The sequence below is a fragment of the Hakea prostrata genome, unplaced genomic scaffold (assembly GCF_041222555.1).
Source record: "Hakea prostrata isolate BN-2017 unplaced genomic scaffold, UWA_Hpros_2 contig_130, whole genome shotgun sequence".
Classification (NCBI taxonomy): domain Eukaryota; kingdom Viridiplantae; phylum Streptophyta; class Magnoliopsida; order Proteales; family Proteaceae; genus Hakea; species Hakea prostrata.
Genome location: NW_028291249.1, coordinates 117,767 through 133,032, shown reverse-complemented (window position 1 = coordinate 133,032; position 15,266 = coordinate 117,767). Strand labels below are relative to the sequence as shown.

The following is a 15,266-nucleotide window of genomic DNA, read 5'->3' as shown; positions in this document are numbered from 1 at the left end:
AAGAATCAATAATCAAATGTAATACCGAGTTTAGCGGAAGCAAAATAAATAAACTAAATAATCCTCTTTCCGGTTTTCTTTTCTAAATCTAAAAACTGGTTTTCTAAATTAACAAGTAAAGGGGGTCCTCTAATCTTTCTCCATATGAAGGGCAAATTGCTTGGCAACTTGTTTCCTCCGCCCATCAATGGGTGCTAAAAGCGCACACCAAGCATCTTCAGGAGTCTTCATGCTCTGCAAGTTCATGTACCACTGTCTGTGCCACATCAGCTTCATACGAGAAGGTTATTTCATACGAATCATCTCCAACTTCCGACGTTGTGCCATCATCTGTACAACTCATATTAATATATACAATGAAAGGAATGAGTTCTGACAAACTCAGTAAGGAACAGACAATTCTCATATATATGTCAATACAATCCACGAATGCATACATGAAATGATATGGATGATATGCAGAAATATGAATGCTACTAAGATCTAACTATGCAAGTCTCTAACAGCTGACATGCTTTAAGATATACACCAGCCCTCCTCTGGGTAGGTCTAGTCACTCTGATCCGGCAAGGACTGGTTACCTCTGTAAGGATCCTGGGCAAAGGGGTAAGTCCACACCTGGCTCTCAAACCATGGCTGGGGATAAGTCAACACTCTCTCACCACGACCATTGGCAATGAGTACTGGCGCATGTCAGGGTTTCTAATCCAATGCAAGTCATAATGGTAACATACTATATGAAGCCCAGATACTTCCCCTATGGCACCAACCAACTCGGTTTAGTATCCTTCGCAACCTAGGAGTGAGAACCCTCACGGACTGGCTACCGCTGTTGGACTCCACTCCTTAACCCTATGGTCATCCACATATTATTGGGCGGATGCTCTCATGACTCCTCACGACACTCTGTCTGCTCCATGGACGTCCATGAGCCCAACTGTAAAATCCAGCTTTTACCTAACCTTGACCCGACCAGGTCATTGTTATGTTTATAGGTCCGAAGACCCGAAGTGGTGGTAGAAGGGACTTATGGGCCCTACTGGTTGATGACGTAATGTCGGAACTCCAGTTTATGGACATTGATGATGCTGCTCCTTCCTTGAGCACATTACCAGTGTTAAGTTAGAATCTGCGCACTGATAAAGAGTGAGACAGTTGAGATATCAAATGGACTCCGGTGCAAAATCCAAAGGAACTCCCTAAAACTAAACCTCTTGAGTGAACTGTAGGAGAAAACCTCATGCAATTTGACCTTATATAGCCCTCCAAGTCCGCACCTAAAGTTGCTAAACTATTCTGTAAAATTCTGCAGAAACTGTTTTGGTCGATACTATTGGTTGATACTATCGACCAAATGTATCGACCAACAAGTTTGCTGAACCCAGATTTAAAGATTTTTGGAATATTCTTTTCTATTTATTTATTCCTCGAGACTGGAGCCCTATTCTTGCGTTTTTAACATCTGGGAATGTGGGAGAGCCTCCCAAGAACTCCTCCTTGGTAGTGGTGAAGCATCTTCTTCATCAATCATTGCCAACCACTCTTTCCTTCTTTCTTGTTCCACTTTAAAGGTATGACACTCTCTCTCCTAATCACTTTCTCACTCATCTTTCCTCTATTTCACTGTTGGGACCATGGCCAAGGTGCTGCAACCTTGCATACACCTTGCCATGAACCTTCTAAACCCCATACAATGATGTTTTCACCGATATGACTATGATTGATTCACCTCATGATCATTAACTACACATTTCCATGATTTATTGCATACCAACTTGCTTTATTTACCAAAACTGAGATGAAGCTCATGATTAACCTAATCTATACCTTGCATATGTGTTCCATGTTACTTTTAAACGATTCCCTACCTAATCCCCCATGTTTTCCCCTAATTTGCATTGAGATGTAGCCAATGCCATGACCTACAACTCTTAACCTTAATATGTCGATTTGGGAATTTCTAAATGGACCATTGGATTATGAAAATTTCTTGATAATTAGTGTCCCCATGTTGTGTTTATACTATCCTCCAAGTTTCGTGTCAATCCGAGACCCGGAAGACCAAATCTGGGCAAGAATCCAAAAAGCTAGCTTGCTGTCCTGGAATTGATTTGGTCGATACTATTGGTCGATACTATCGACCAAATGTATCGACCAATAGAGTTGTTGTCAGCAACTTTTGCCTAGTTCTGATTCGTTTGATCTCCAATTGTTCTGAATTCTTCTCTAACCTTTCATATATGCTTGTTTAGGGTTTTAAGACTATTTAGGCCACTTGCTTGTGATCTTGGACCATTCTCATCTCCGATTCAAGGTAAGGATAGTTATCGATATAATTACTTAGGATATGGGATTTTGACTTGGTGTTCCTAACCTAGTAAATATAGTTTCTATTTCATATTCTTATCATGTTAGACTTGCTACATATGTCTTTCAACAGTAGTTTTGTGTCTACATTATGTTATTTCAATGTCTTATCATGTTTATCAATTTCAATATATGATGACTTATGTCAATGTCATGAATTGAATGTTTATTATGATGTTGTATCTTGTGAACTGATATGATGAACTTGGGCATGTGGTTGCTTAAGTATAACTTGGGATTGAGGGGTACCCTACTGGTGCTTCTGTCCTTGGACATTGGAGGGAATAGTATGGGATGTTCTCCGAAGGTGTCCATCGACGCCTCTCGGGTTATTGAATGACATACATAGGACTTGTCTAGATGTATGGCTAGGATGTCCCTATCATATCAGACCCGATTCGAAGGGCATTGAGACTGAACAACCCGTGGTAGTGGTGTGGATTTGTGGGCGCTCAAGACCGGTATCCACTCCATGAGAGGACATAAATTGCATTACGGTTACCCGAAAGTGGCCATTTATTGGTAGGGTTGCAAATGGCTAGACTTGGGCTCACGGGCACTCAAGACTGGTGAAATGATCCATGAGAGGGACGTGAGAGCTTCCCGTTTACCATTTGTGGATGACCAATAGGGTTGATGAGTCCGGTGAGTAATATCCGTGACTCTAGTGTGAAGGATACAGGAAAGGATCCCGAGAGGGGAGGAATGGACGTATCTGGAACTGACATGATATGATTAAGTAGATGACTTGCATTGGGCTAGGCTATACCTTGACATCCGCCAATACTTAGACCAAACGGTGATGTGAGAGAGTGGTGACCGAAACCCCCAACCATGGATTTGTCCGAGAGGGATGCAGGACCCAATTTCCCCCGGTGATGAGTGACTGAGACTACCCAAAGAAGTATGGTGCTATGACTTAAAGCATGTCTACCATAGATGACCAGCATACTTAGAATAAAATCATATTGCATTATATGCTTCATATCATCTGCATCATGTTATGATTATCTTGTGGTTTATGTGTGGTGGAATAACTTCCTTGCTGAGTTCTTTTGAACTCATTCCTTTTCTATTGCAATATTTTGTTAGGCTATTCTACATGTGATTACTCTGATGACACCCTCCCTGAGGTGGACCCGAATACCTCATACTACTATCCGGAGGCTAGCTACACTGAAGACTTCGGTGACCATACCGAAGAAGATCACTCGGCGTACCAGGGTTAGCCCTGGAGTTGTATGGGAGCAGTCATGTTGGATCTCCATGATCCTCACCTTTGAGGAGGACATATCCATTGTGGAGGAGACTTATGAGTAGTTACCCCTTCTTTTTGTGACAGTTAAACTTAGAAGAATTGTAATAACTTTAACTTACCTTCATAACTTGAGGCTTGTACTTAACTAAATTTTGACCTCACTTCCGCTTGGTGAAGGAGTGGATTCCGCCCACTGTCTTCTTATTTATCTGAGTTGATATTTATTTCCGCACTCTGATTATCCTTGATATCTTATTTCTGAATTCTATTTTATTGATTGTAGCTTAATATTGATTGTTCATGATTGTGTTATTGTCGATGTGGCTGATGTGGTCTCTGAACTATGGATCTTCGGGGCTGTGGATCACATCCCGGGTATGCCAGATAGGGTACCGGCTGGGTGGATGTGACACCAACCCTAACATATGCAACCCTACCATTGCATGACCAACAGTGGACCACTGAGTCTTCGCACGGGATTGGTTACCGCTGTAGGATGAAACAGAGCCACGTCACCATTGTCATGGGTCACCCGGCTTCAATTCCCCTGCCGAAAGGGTAATAGCATGTGGGGTACCTAGCCATGCAATTCTAGACTCTCCTAGGTATGTCATCCAAGTAATCATGATAGTGCTAGAGGCATCGGTGAGCATGTGTCCCATACCACAACCCTCTGATATCTCCAGCAAGATATCCCAATGGAATACCGTTTCCATCACAATTACACTACATCACTCTTTATCATACCATGAACAGTTGTGTAATATCATAAAAGATGAAGTACATCAAGGAACACCACAAACAACAAGTATACAATAAGATTCACATGCTTTATACACTTACAACAAGTTACATGATCAAAGAATAGTAAATAGAACAGCTGAACCATCATGTATATTGTTGGGAAATGCCATGTCAGCATTTTCCACATCAGCCTCTATTGGTTTTGATGATAATAAGCATGAATTACTAATGGTTATATTGAGTTATGATGTTTTAGTTCAAGATGAGAACAAGTGGACCAACTCCAAGTCAAAGCCATATGCAAGTCAAAACCAAGATCATGCCAAGACAGACATGAAGATGGACATGAAGTCTAAGTCAAGATGACCATGCCAAGATGGACATGAAGACCGTTGCACAAAATCAAGTTGAAGATCAAGTCGAAGATCAAGACTTAGGTTGAATTAGGGCTTAGGACACTCTCGCATACACATTCATGTAAATGCATCAATTATATGTAATTCATATCACTAGAGTGACCTAGGACATGTTAGTGAGGTGTACAATGCTTAGGGTTGACCAAAAAGTCCAAAAACCCAAGCCATGTCCTAGCCCCAACTTAAGTCAGCAAAATAGAGTTCAGACGGACAGCCGTCTGAGCAGACAGATGTCCGTCTGTACTGATAACTCTGTTTCTCAGAAAACAATAGAAGGCCAGACGGAATTTCCGTCTGGCAGACGGATGTCCGTCTGAGCCAGTCCAGGCCAAACGGATGTCCGTCTGGCCCAGATTTGACTATAACGGCTAGTTTAAAGAGAATATCCTCTACATCTGTTTGCAATGGATACTTTTGAGACAGATGACCGTCTGACCAGACGGACGTCCGTCTGGGCTGAAAAACTGGACAAAAATGTGTCCGTTTTCTATCCGTTGGGGATTGGGTTTTGGCACTCAAAGGTGCTCTATATAAACCCAATTCACCTCATTTGAGAGTAACAACACTCACACTTGATCACCCACTCCCCAAGTGATCCTAAAGCTCTCAAATTGCAAGAAAGCCTTGTGCTTTGCCTTTCACCTTCTCCCAACCTTGAAGAAATATACCAAGGTGTTTCTAAGCTTGTGGAAGCCAAGCTTGAGGTGATTGAAGGCGTCGGTGGTGCCTACATTTCCACTTGAGCATACAACTCACATTGCATCACATTCACACAAGAGGTAAAGTGTCACACCTCTTAAGGTAACATCCTTCCTTTGTAACTGTTTCAATTCTAGTCTAGGTTGGTAGATTAGAATTGGTCATTGGGTGCTCTTGCCCGTAAACAAAGATTGTTAAGGGGTGCTCTTGCCCTGCTTGTTAAACAAAGATTGTAAAGGGTTCTCTTGCCCCACAACAAAGATTATTGTAAGGGTTTGATCTCTACCCATTGTATTGAAAGAGAATCAATAGTGGAATACTCTCTTGAGGCCAAGAGAGGAGTGGACGTAGACTTGTATAGCCGAACCACTATAAATCTCATGTTGTGGTTGCTTGTATTGTTTAGTTTCATTTGAATTTTCAATTTACCGTGTATTTCCACACAAACCAAAAAATTGGGACAATCCACTAGTTGCAACCTAATCACCCCCCTCTAGGTTGCACCAACATATATGTAATTGCATATAAATATAAATGCATGTCCTTACCTGTAATTTAGTAGGAGTCCTTTAAATTGCAATCCAAATACAATTATAAAACTATAAGTAGAAACAGAGGACACCTATATGCAAGGTTACAAGAATGTATAAGAGTCAAGAGTCAAAACAAATCCAAAATCAAACCTACACAGTCACTGGAAACCAGCCGGTTGCTTGTGCCAGTTGCTTAAGTTAAGCGACCTCCACAAGCAACCGCCCCTGTTTCAGACAGTTTCCAACTCTGAAAATCAGACTTTTGATCATCTGATTTCAATCTGTTTTGGGATGATCTTAGTCCGAATTTCAAACTTAATAGGTCTAGAACAAAGGGGTAACAAGAAACCCTAAAATTAACAAAGATCAACTACCCAAATCATTCCCCTTGATTAGATCCATCCATTAACAAATGCAGGGATTCATTTTTGGACATGATCTCATCAAGAACATTGGAAAGAGAGCTACAACTAATCAATTGGGTAACCACTAACAAAATGGGGATGGGTTCATATCAATTAGAGGTTAAAAAGAAGAGAATAGCAGATGGAGATTCATTACCATAACTAGAATCACCAAGAATAGAAAGGAAAATGTTCTAGATCACTAACAGCACTTCGCCCACCTTCCAGCACGTTTCCACTGCCGCCTAATCGCCCAAAATAGCAATTCCGAACATAATAATGCGTTAATAGGGCGAGGGATGCTATTTATAATGAACAAGGGGCAAAATAGGGCATTTTCCTGCAAGCAGAAAGTGGTGGTCGCTTAAGGCGGTCGCTTGGTTTAATCAACCGCCACTAGCAACCACCCCCAAGTATATTGCTATACAAGGGTGCTTTGCTCAGGGGGTTGAAACCCAAACACAACCTAGCCCTAATGAAGACATGGGGGAGGTCTTACTTTCATTCCGAACATCTCCAAACACCACTTGCCTTCTACCAGAGATCCAACTTCCCAGTAAGGTAGGTTCTTCAACAAGAGAATCCAGATCCATGGGTTTTGGATATGGATCATGGACTTCTATCCAGACATTCCACAAAATTAATCTGACTAGACCTTCGGGTTCTCGGACCTGCAATACGGATTCCGGATTAGAAATATGGGGGTTGTTACAGTGACCAACCAAGAAATGACGAGGAAGTATCCAGACTAGAAATTCGACCACTACCTTCAGAGCACCGCGACCAAGAACGGACTACCTTGAGTGCTCAGACTCGTTTCAAAGTTGAGAGAAAAAGGTGGAAGGATAGTTTATCCCTTGAAGAGTATAAGTTAGAACAAAACAAAGATCTAACCCCTAACCACATAAACTATGTGACCTGACTATTTCAAGTCCATAATTCCAACCTTCCAATATGACCGAAGAAAGATTGGATTATATTCATCATACGTACGAGATCCCTTCCGAATACATTCTCCACGTTCCTTTGTCTAATGAGAGAGCTAACACTCCCCAACCAACGGAATTTTCTATCTACGAAGATGCTTTCAAAAGGGTTTTCGGCTTCCCGTCCAAACATTGTTCAAAGAAATTTTGATACATTTCCAAATGTGCCCGGGTATGCTAGTGCCAAATAGCTGGCGCAATGTTATCTATTTTTGGGGTTTTTGCCAAGGTAAGGAGGTTAGAATCCGACCATCCCTTGCTGTCACACCCCACCTAGCCGGATCCGGCCATACCCTAATACTCGTGGGGGTGATACACCGTAGGACCTAGGTTCAGTGACAATTCCATACAACACAGGATATAGCATAATTAAAAGGACAAGAATAAATCAAGTTCTAATAATAAGTTATTAAATCTGGATTATCAAAAGGTTACAATCATCCATTATCTAAAGTTAATCAAAATGGACATCAGAGTTTGAAGGAAGCATAGATTGTCATAGCGGAATTTAAACTAAACTGATTCCCTAATGGAATCCAACCTCATAAGAACAGTCTTTGCACGGGCATGAAGCTCCATGCAAGTCTGCATCTTCTTCAGTCACTCCTTCAAGAAAGCTTGCCGGCGACGAATCCTCCACTTGGAAGGAGTCCTCATAACCTGCAAAATATTCTAATAGAAACAGACATATAAAAAGGAATGAGTTCAACAGAACTCAGTGAGGTCAACTCAACATCTTACCAGACATGCGTCCACAAGATTCCACATCATATCATGCATTCGTACACAAGATTCCATATCATATCATGCATTCGTACACAAGATCCCACACCACACACATAGCTTGAGTATCGATAATGTAATTAATGATAGTAATATGATGTATGAATGATTATGATATTATGCTCCTAAATCTATCATGAGGTCTCTATGGTAGACACGCATTAAGTTTGTACACCAATCTCCTTTGGGCGGTCTCAATCACTCTCCCTCAACAAGAGACGTTTATTGGGTTCTCTGTGGTTGTTGGGTAAAGTCCTGTCAAGCCATGGTTGGAGTATAGGTCACCACTCTCTCACATCACCGTTTGGTATGAGATTGACGCGTGTCAAGGATAATCCTAGCCCAGTGCAAAGTCATACGGTCTCATACTACATATGGTCCGGATATCTCCCCTCATGCCTAGTGCCCTTTTGGTTCAATACCTTTCCACCTATGAATGGAATCCTCAACAGGAGGCATCTGTTGGATCACATTCCTTAACCCAGTGGTCATCCACATATAATGGACATGATGCTCTCCATGTCCTCTCACGGATCATTTCACCGGTCTTGAGTGCCAAGGAGCCCTTATCTATTATATGCAACCCTACCTCTCTATGATGATAGTGGGCCTGCTTGACACTCGGGACCCGGAGCCACTAACATCATGGGGTTAACCGGCTTCAATACCCCTGCCGGAAGGGTAGTAGTACTCATGAGGTTACCTAGCCAAACACTTCTAGACACTTAGCATTCATGTACTTAAGTCTAGATGCATACTCATGTAAGTTCACTAGGGTAATGGGCGAACCCACAACCCTAGTTTGGAACAGAAAATAAAAAGAGTAATTTAATTCAACATCATCCATATATCTTCATATCAATAATTTAGAATTTGAAAATAAAAGAAAACACTCAATCCATTCATTCTCACCCATCTCATACATTCTCATATTGTTTTCAAAGAATATTAAAAATAGAAGCAAAGATACTTGCTTACCTTTCATTCGTGCAAAGTCCCACACATAATCACAAGGTAATAAATATTGAAGCAAGGCAATATATCAATAATGAAATTTAATTACATAATTAAACATGCAAGATAAGGTTTAGTATATTCCTCACCTTTTTAGTTAGCATAAGCTCTCCAAAGTTCCACAAAGTCACACTTACGAGTTGGTGATTATAATCAAAATAAACCTAATCATGTAAGAGGATCATTAGACATAAATTAGAAGTCAATTGGGTTTTAATAAAGTTCCCAAAATCACCCAACAAAAGCCTAATCTGCCAACTAGTGTCGAACCCACCTTTCTCAACCTAGTTTCGGCGAAACTCAAATTTCACCATCGATTCAAAGTTGAATCGAAACGAAACTTTGGGAATGTATAATTGGCAGCAATAGGGTCCTAATTATACCTTCAATTTGATCTAATTCCATTTCAATCAAAAAGCCCCAATTTTGGGCTCTCGCGAGTGCTCTCGACTGAGTCTAAGAGCCAAAATGCAAAATCGTTTGCAACGATTGCACAAACCACTCACAAACAAAAGGGAAACATAAATGAAACTATTTGCAAGCATTTAAATCACCTATCATGTTACAACTACTCAAATCCAACATTTATAGCGAAGAACTACTCCTAAAACAAAGCCCAAAAAAGAGGGTTTGATGATACTTACCTTTCCTAACGTTTCCGCAATGATCCGGGTGCCAGCACACGTCCGAACGGTTAGGAACCTTCCTCTCCCTTGGTTTCACCTCCTCCTTGAGCCTCAGCCTCGTATTAGCAACATAAAATGCGAGTATGAGTGAAAGAGAGCTTCAAAATAGGGTTTTAAAGGGTAAAACCCGATTCTGCCCCGAACTGGGTTGGGGGCGGTCGACCGGCCTTTCAATCGGCCCGAACGACCGGCCCTGGTTTAGGAGCCAAATGAAATCCAAATTGGGAGATCTTTGGCTTGTTGCGCTCTTCGTTTTGATACCTTATTCGTGTCAATCGGATTCTCCATCACCGATTTATGGCCGTTCCAAGATCACCCTTTTTACACCATCATGATTAATCTTCTCTCTTCAATTATATTTTAGGAGAGTTGATGAGTCATCACAAGGGTCATCCACCAACATTGGTTCCATTTCCAACCCTTCGGGCTCCACTTGAATGGCCCACATTTTCAGTCAACTTGAGGCCCAGTTTTCTTGGTTTTGAAGCCACGGGTTAAAGGGGTAGAAATCCGGGGGATTTCACACTTGCTCTTTTCCCCCACTTTTTTATGGTGAAGAAGCAAGAACAATATGGATGGTTTTATTTATCCAAGCGAACCTCTTCCCTCTGTGGTTGGGACAGGAACTTTGTCGGGAATGGTACGCTCCTGTCCAATACCAAGGGGTGGCGCCCCAAATTTTTCTTTGTGTGACCACCTTCTGAACCTTCATTCCGGTCTTCTGGGTTCGAGGACCAGCTGAAGGGTCTAATGATATCTCAGATCTCTTTGAAGCCGAGGAGCGAGCCAAGGTGTGCATCCTCAAGCTACCCTCTGAGGATAAGAACCGGTTCGTTGTTAACGGCCATTGTCCGGAATACCCTAATGTCTTGCACCACTGTGGATTTCTTCCCGGTGAGTTTTCTGTCATATATTCTCACCTTTTTTTTTTTCTATGTTTGCTTGGTCGGGATTTTTGATACTCATCTCATTTTGTTGTAGTGTTGCTAAATCTAGAAGAATGTGCTCGGGCAGCTAATAAGGAGATGGAAGAAGCAGAAAACCATTGCCCAACCAAGCTAGAACGTCCGAGGTCTAGGAACAAACCGACCCGGCCCCCAAATTGACTCAGAAAGGAGGTACTTCACACAAAGTTCCCTCTAATCTCCCACCCTTACCAGAAAAGAAGTTGGCTACTTCTGTTGGTACATCTTCGGGGGAGGTAGAAGTGGAACCTTCTCTTCCACCCTCAAGCCCTGTTCGTCCGTCTTCGAGCACTTCCCCAAGCACTTCCACTTTGGACTCCTCTATTCTTCATCCTAGTTGGACCTTGACCTCTGATTCATATATAATCAACAAACAACAAAAGGGAACAAAAGTTGCTCATGATTGGATGTCTAGGGTGCTCCTTCTAGCCGATCAGCAATTTTTGAGCAGTATAGGTCATATATGAGAACAGATGATGTCACGACCAAGTGAGTTAGCACATCCTTTTGCTCTCTCTCTCTCTCTCTTACTCTTTTTTTATTTTTTTTGGAATTCAACTTTCTTTTATGAGTATTAATACTTGTATTGAATTTGTACTAGGTTGCTTTGTCGTTTGACACAAGCATTGGGCGGTTCCTTGGAAGCCACCTGTAAAGATCACGTGGCCGCTCACCAACTGGGTGATAAAGTGAAGGATATGGGCATCCAAATATCCAACCTCCGAGCAGAAAATGATCATTTGGTCAGCAAGGAGACCGAGCTGCAAGGTAAGATCACTATTTTGGAACGTCAAGCAAAATTTGCTGAGGATCAGGTGGCCGCCCTTAAACAAGAGTTGGAGGAGCAGAAGATTGTTTTAGCGAGCAAAGAGAAGGAGGTTGAAGTTGTTCGGGGAGAGAAAACGAGTTTCAATCAGTTGGTCAAGTAGCTTCAAGAACAAATTGCCTGGTATTCCTTGACCACTTTCGAGGATCTTCCCAACGAACTCAGAAATGAGGTCATTCGTAGATGGGTTAAGACCAAGAAGTGTCGAGAGGTCATTGCAAAGGTGGCTGCTCTGAGATTCAATGATGGTCGTCGTTATACATTTGCTAGTATTATAGGCGAGTTCCGTGGTCTTGACTTAAAATAGTTTGAGAAGTTCATAGACCCTAGCATCTTTGATGATCTGAAGATTTCCTGACCAGAATGGGCAGTGGGCAAGTCGAGCTTTCCTCTTGCAAAAGAAGTGGATGTTCGGGATTTTCTGGACCTCGACTCGGAGTCAACCCTTGAGGAGGTATCTCATGCTAGCACGTCTTCAAATGAAACTGAGCCGACCAATGACGATCAAATGAATTCCGAGCAAGTTGATGAAGAATAAGCGTCCACTTGATTCCAAGCTTCTTTTCTTTTCTTATTTCGACCAATGCATGACCTTTTTTTTGAACAATGTTACTTCTAACTTTATTTTGTAGTTTTAGTTGTACAAAGTAACTTGTTTTACTTTTCCCTTATTTTGTACAAGGAAAACCTTGTTCCTTAGGAAAACTTTGTTCCTTGTATTTTTTTTCTTCTTCTAAGTTATGTTGCTCATTCCATGGTTTCTCGGGTGCTTTTCCTCGAATATTTTTCTAAGTACTTTGTAAGTTGGGCATTGTAAACTTAAATTCTCGCCCCTTTTATGGTCAGATGGATATTTATCGCAACACTGGTATTTCTTTGTTGTATAGCTAACATTCTATCATTTTACATGATGCGTGTAAGTTTCCTTGTTTGGGAACCCTTAAGTTTCCTTGTTCGGGCTTTGTTTTCTCTGTGTTGATCGGAACATATGTGTATAGATTATATTGCTCAGAACTTATGTTTCTTGATACAAGTGATCAGAACATGCATGTTCGGATATAATTGTTCAGAATTGATGTGTTCTGATATAAGTGATGCGTCCGAAAATTGTTAAGCCTATGGATATGTGAAGGATGACCTGCAAAAATAACGTTAGACGTGGCCCAACCGCTGAGGTCGGGAGGCCACCTCCGAAGCTTAAGTCAATAACTTGACTGATCACAAAAAGCTCTAACTAATTGCTGAGCATAAGAATAATGAATACGTAATTAGGAAACGATTCAGATACCTGATGGGTTGTTCGTCCTTGGTTTATATAGATTTTACTTCTAATCTTCGACCGTTGAAATGGCTTCTTGATCTCCTTTAATGACCGTCCGATCCTAGGGTTTTTCCCTAGATATTCGGGGCTGTAAGTAGATATTTATCTTGGCACGATTTCCTCTCCACTTCATGATAGTCACCTCTTGCAAGTTAGCTTTTCCTACCATAATATTCGGGAAGTTGTACCGGACTATTAATCGATCTGCGGCGCCCTTATGATCATTAAATTAGGGTTTGAGTAAGTCCCCGTCATGGTTTGACCGAAACATAGATTATGAACCCGGTTCGAAACATTCGGTGCAATTTCCCTCGTATCATTTGCCCCACAGGCCAAGCATTCGAGTCAGATGCGGGATGCTTGGTTTGGATCAATGCTTCGTCCGAATGTGAGTAAGTTCAAGAGATTTTTGTTTTTAGTCACGAACAACCTTGTAGTTAATATCACTGACACCTTTCGCCAACGAGGTGCCGTCGAAATGCTTTGAACGCTTCGTTTACTGTGCATAGTGGCCACGTGTCAATCGGGAAAGTATACACACTGTCCAGTTACCGCAAACCGTCGCGTCCCTAGCTTTTGTTGCCATAATGACGGTTTTTGAACCGTCGAGGATTATCGGCCATTGATGGATGATAATCCTGAGCGTTCACTTCCTTCGGGCGGATCGGTGTGTGCCTTTCTCCACCAATTATATTCATGTTTCTAATCCATAAAAGATATTTTTCTCCTTCATCTCCTCGTGTTTTTAAAAAAAGCTCCTGCTTTGGTTTTTTCAGTCTCACCAACAACCAAGCTTTGTCTACTTAGAGTTTCAGGAATCACAAGTAAGTTCTTTCTTCTTGCTTTTGTTTTCCTTCTTCGTTTCAACTTATTTCTTTTTAGTATGGGTAGTGGTCAGACTTCTAATGATGATTTCGCCAATCGTGATTCTATCGATCATTTGGTTTCAGGGAAAGAGTCCGCTGAACTTAGATCCCCAACCGCTTCCCTCGAATCTTTCGATGACCAGGGGCCTAGGGTAACCGTAGGTTGGATTCAGTCTGTTTTTGCTGTCCCCAGGGATCCTTCTAGTAATGTCCCCTTGATTCAAGGAGTTTCCTTAAAGAAAAGGAAAATAACTAGAAGACCACCGGCCAGGAACATCCGTCCATCCAAGAGGCCTTCTACCGAACCCTCAAATGTAAAATCTTCCGTTCACCCGGAGGGTCTTACTAAATTTTACTCTGATTACTCAATTCCTTCTTCTTGCTTTCTTCGTGTCCCGGGCGAGGATGAAAGGGTTAATTCTGATCCTCCCGGAGAGTTTTCCCTTTATGACGATTCCTTCAAGAGTGGGGTTCGGATACCGTTTTATTCCCCCATTATCGCCGAAATTCTCACACACTGGGATATTTGCCCGAGCATGCTTCTCCCGAATAGCTGAAGGCTTATTATCAGTTACTTGGGGCTATGCCATGATCTTAAAATACCCCCCTCTTTGGGTGTTTTTCGCCATTTCCACATCCTGAATAAGTCGAATCCTCCCGGATGGGTATTCTTTTCCAAGCGTTCGAGAGTCGAACTGAAATGGGAAGGGGAATCCTCGTAGGGGGTACTTGCCCCTCCAACAACAGAGGATGGCGGGAGAAATTTATTTTCTGTAGAATTCCCGAATCTTGCCTTGGATTTTCGTTGAAATGGAACATTCGGGATTCTTATACCCAAATCAACCGTCTTTTGGTTCCCTCCGATCGCGATAGAGATGCCATTCGAGTCATTAGATCCATTCCCTGGCGTTCCGAAATCCATGGATAGGTCATGGAGTATGAGGCAGTCCTCCGCTACTGGGGTTTAAGTTATGGTGAGTGCTTAAAAGCTTCTGCCCTTCTCCTTTGTATTGGGAATTCTTATAATAACTTTTACTCTTTTTGTAATGTAGTGCCTCCCAAATTTTACCGTAATGTCGTTAAGTCTCTGGCCCAACAAAGTTTTGCCGAGGCCGAAGAGAGAGTTTCCCGAAAGGGGAGAAGAGATACTGCCGATGCTCCCCCTATCGCAGAAGAGGGCCTCGTCTATTGCCGTCCCGAAAGGGGTTACTCCTCCGAGGGGGCTTTTAAGGTCTAGGCCCGGCCGTGCTGCTAGGGGGAAAGATCCAGTGATTGTCGAGGAATCTACCCATGACAATACCGCCCTTGTTAAAGATAAAGGGACCTGACCGATGATGCTGCTTCGAAGAGAAGCAAAGTTGACCAAGGGGAAATCTACGTTCCCAAATGGAAAGTTAC

The 15,266-nt window shown here is 42.1% G+C and overlaps 1 protein-coding gene across 2 annotated transcripts in view; it reads right to left on the bottom strand.

The window, feature by feature from the left end:
* Window positions 1-303: 303 nt before the first annotated feature.
* LOC148998810 (anaphase-promoting complex subunit 8-like) overlaps window positions 304-15,266 on the bottom strand; it is a 42,459-nt gene continuing 27,496 nt past the window's right edge. The window contains exon 5 of one of the 2 annotated variants that reach the window (XM_089141705.1): window positions 304-330. The gene's annotated coding sequence lies outside the window, so the exon portion shown is untranslated. Of the gene's footprint in view, window positions 331-8,060; window positions 8,080-15,266 lie in introns of those variants that run through there. The other variant, XM_089141707.1, reaches the window with a different exon arrangement.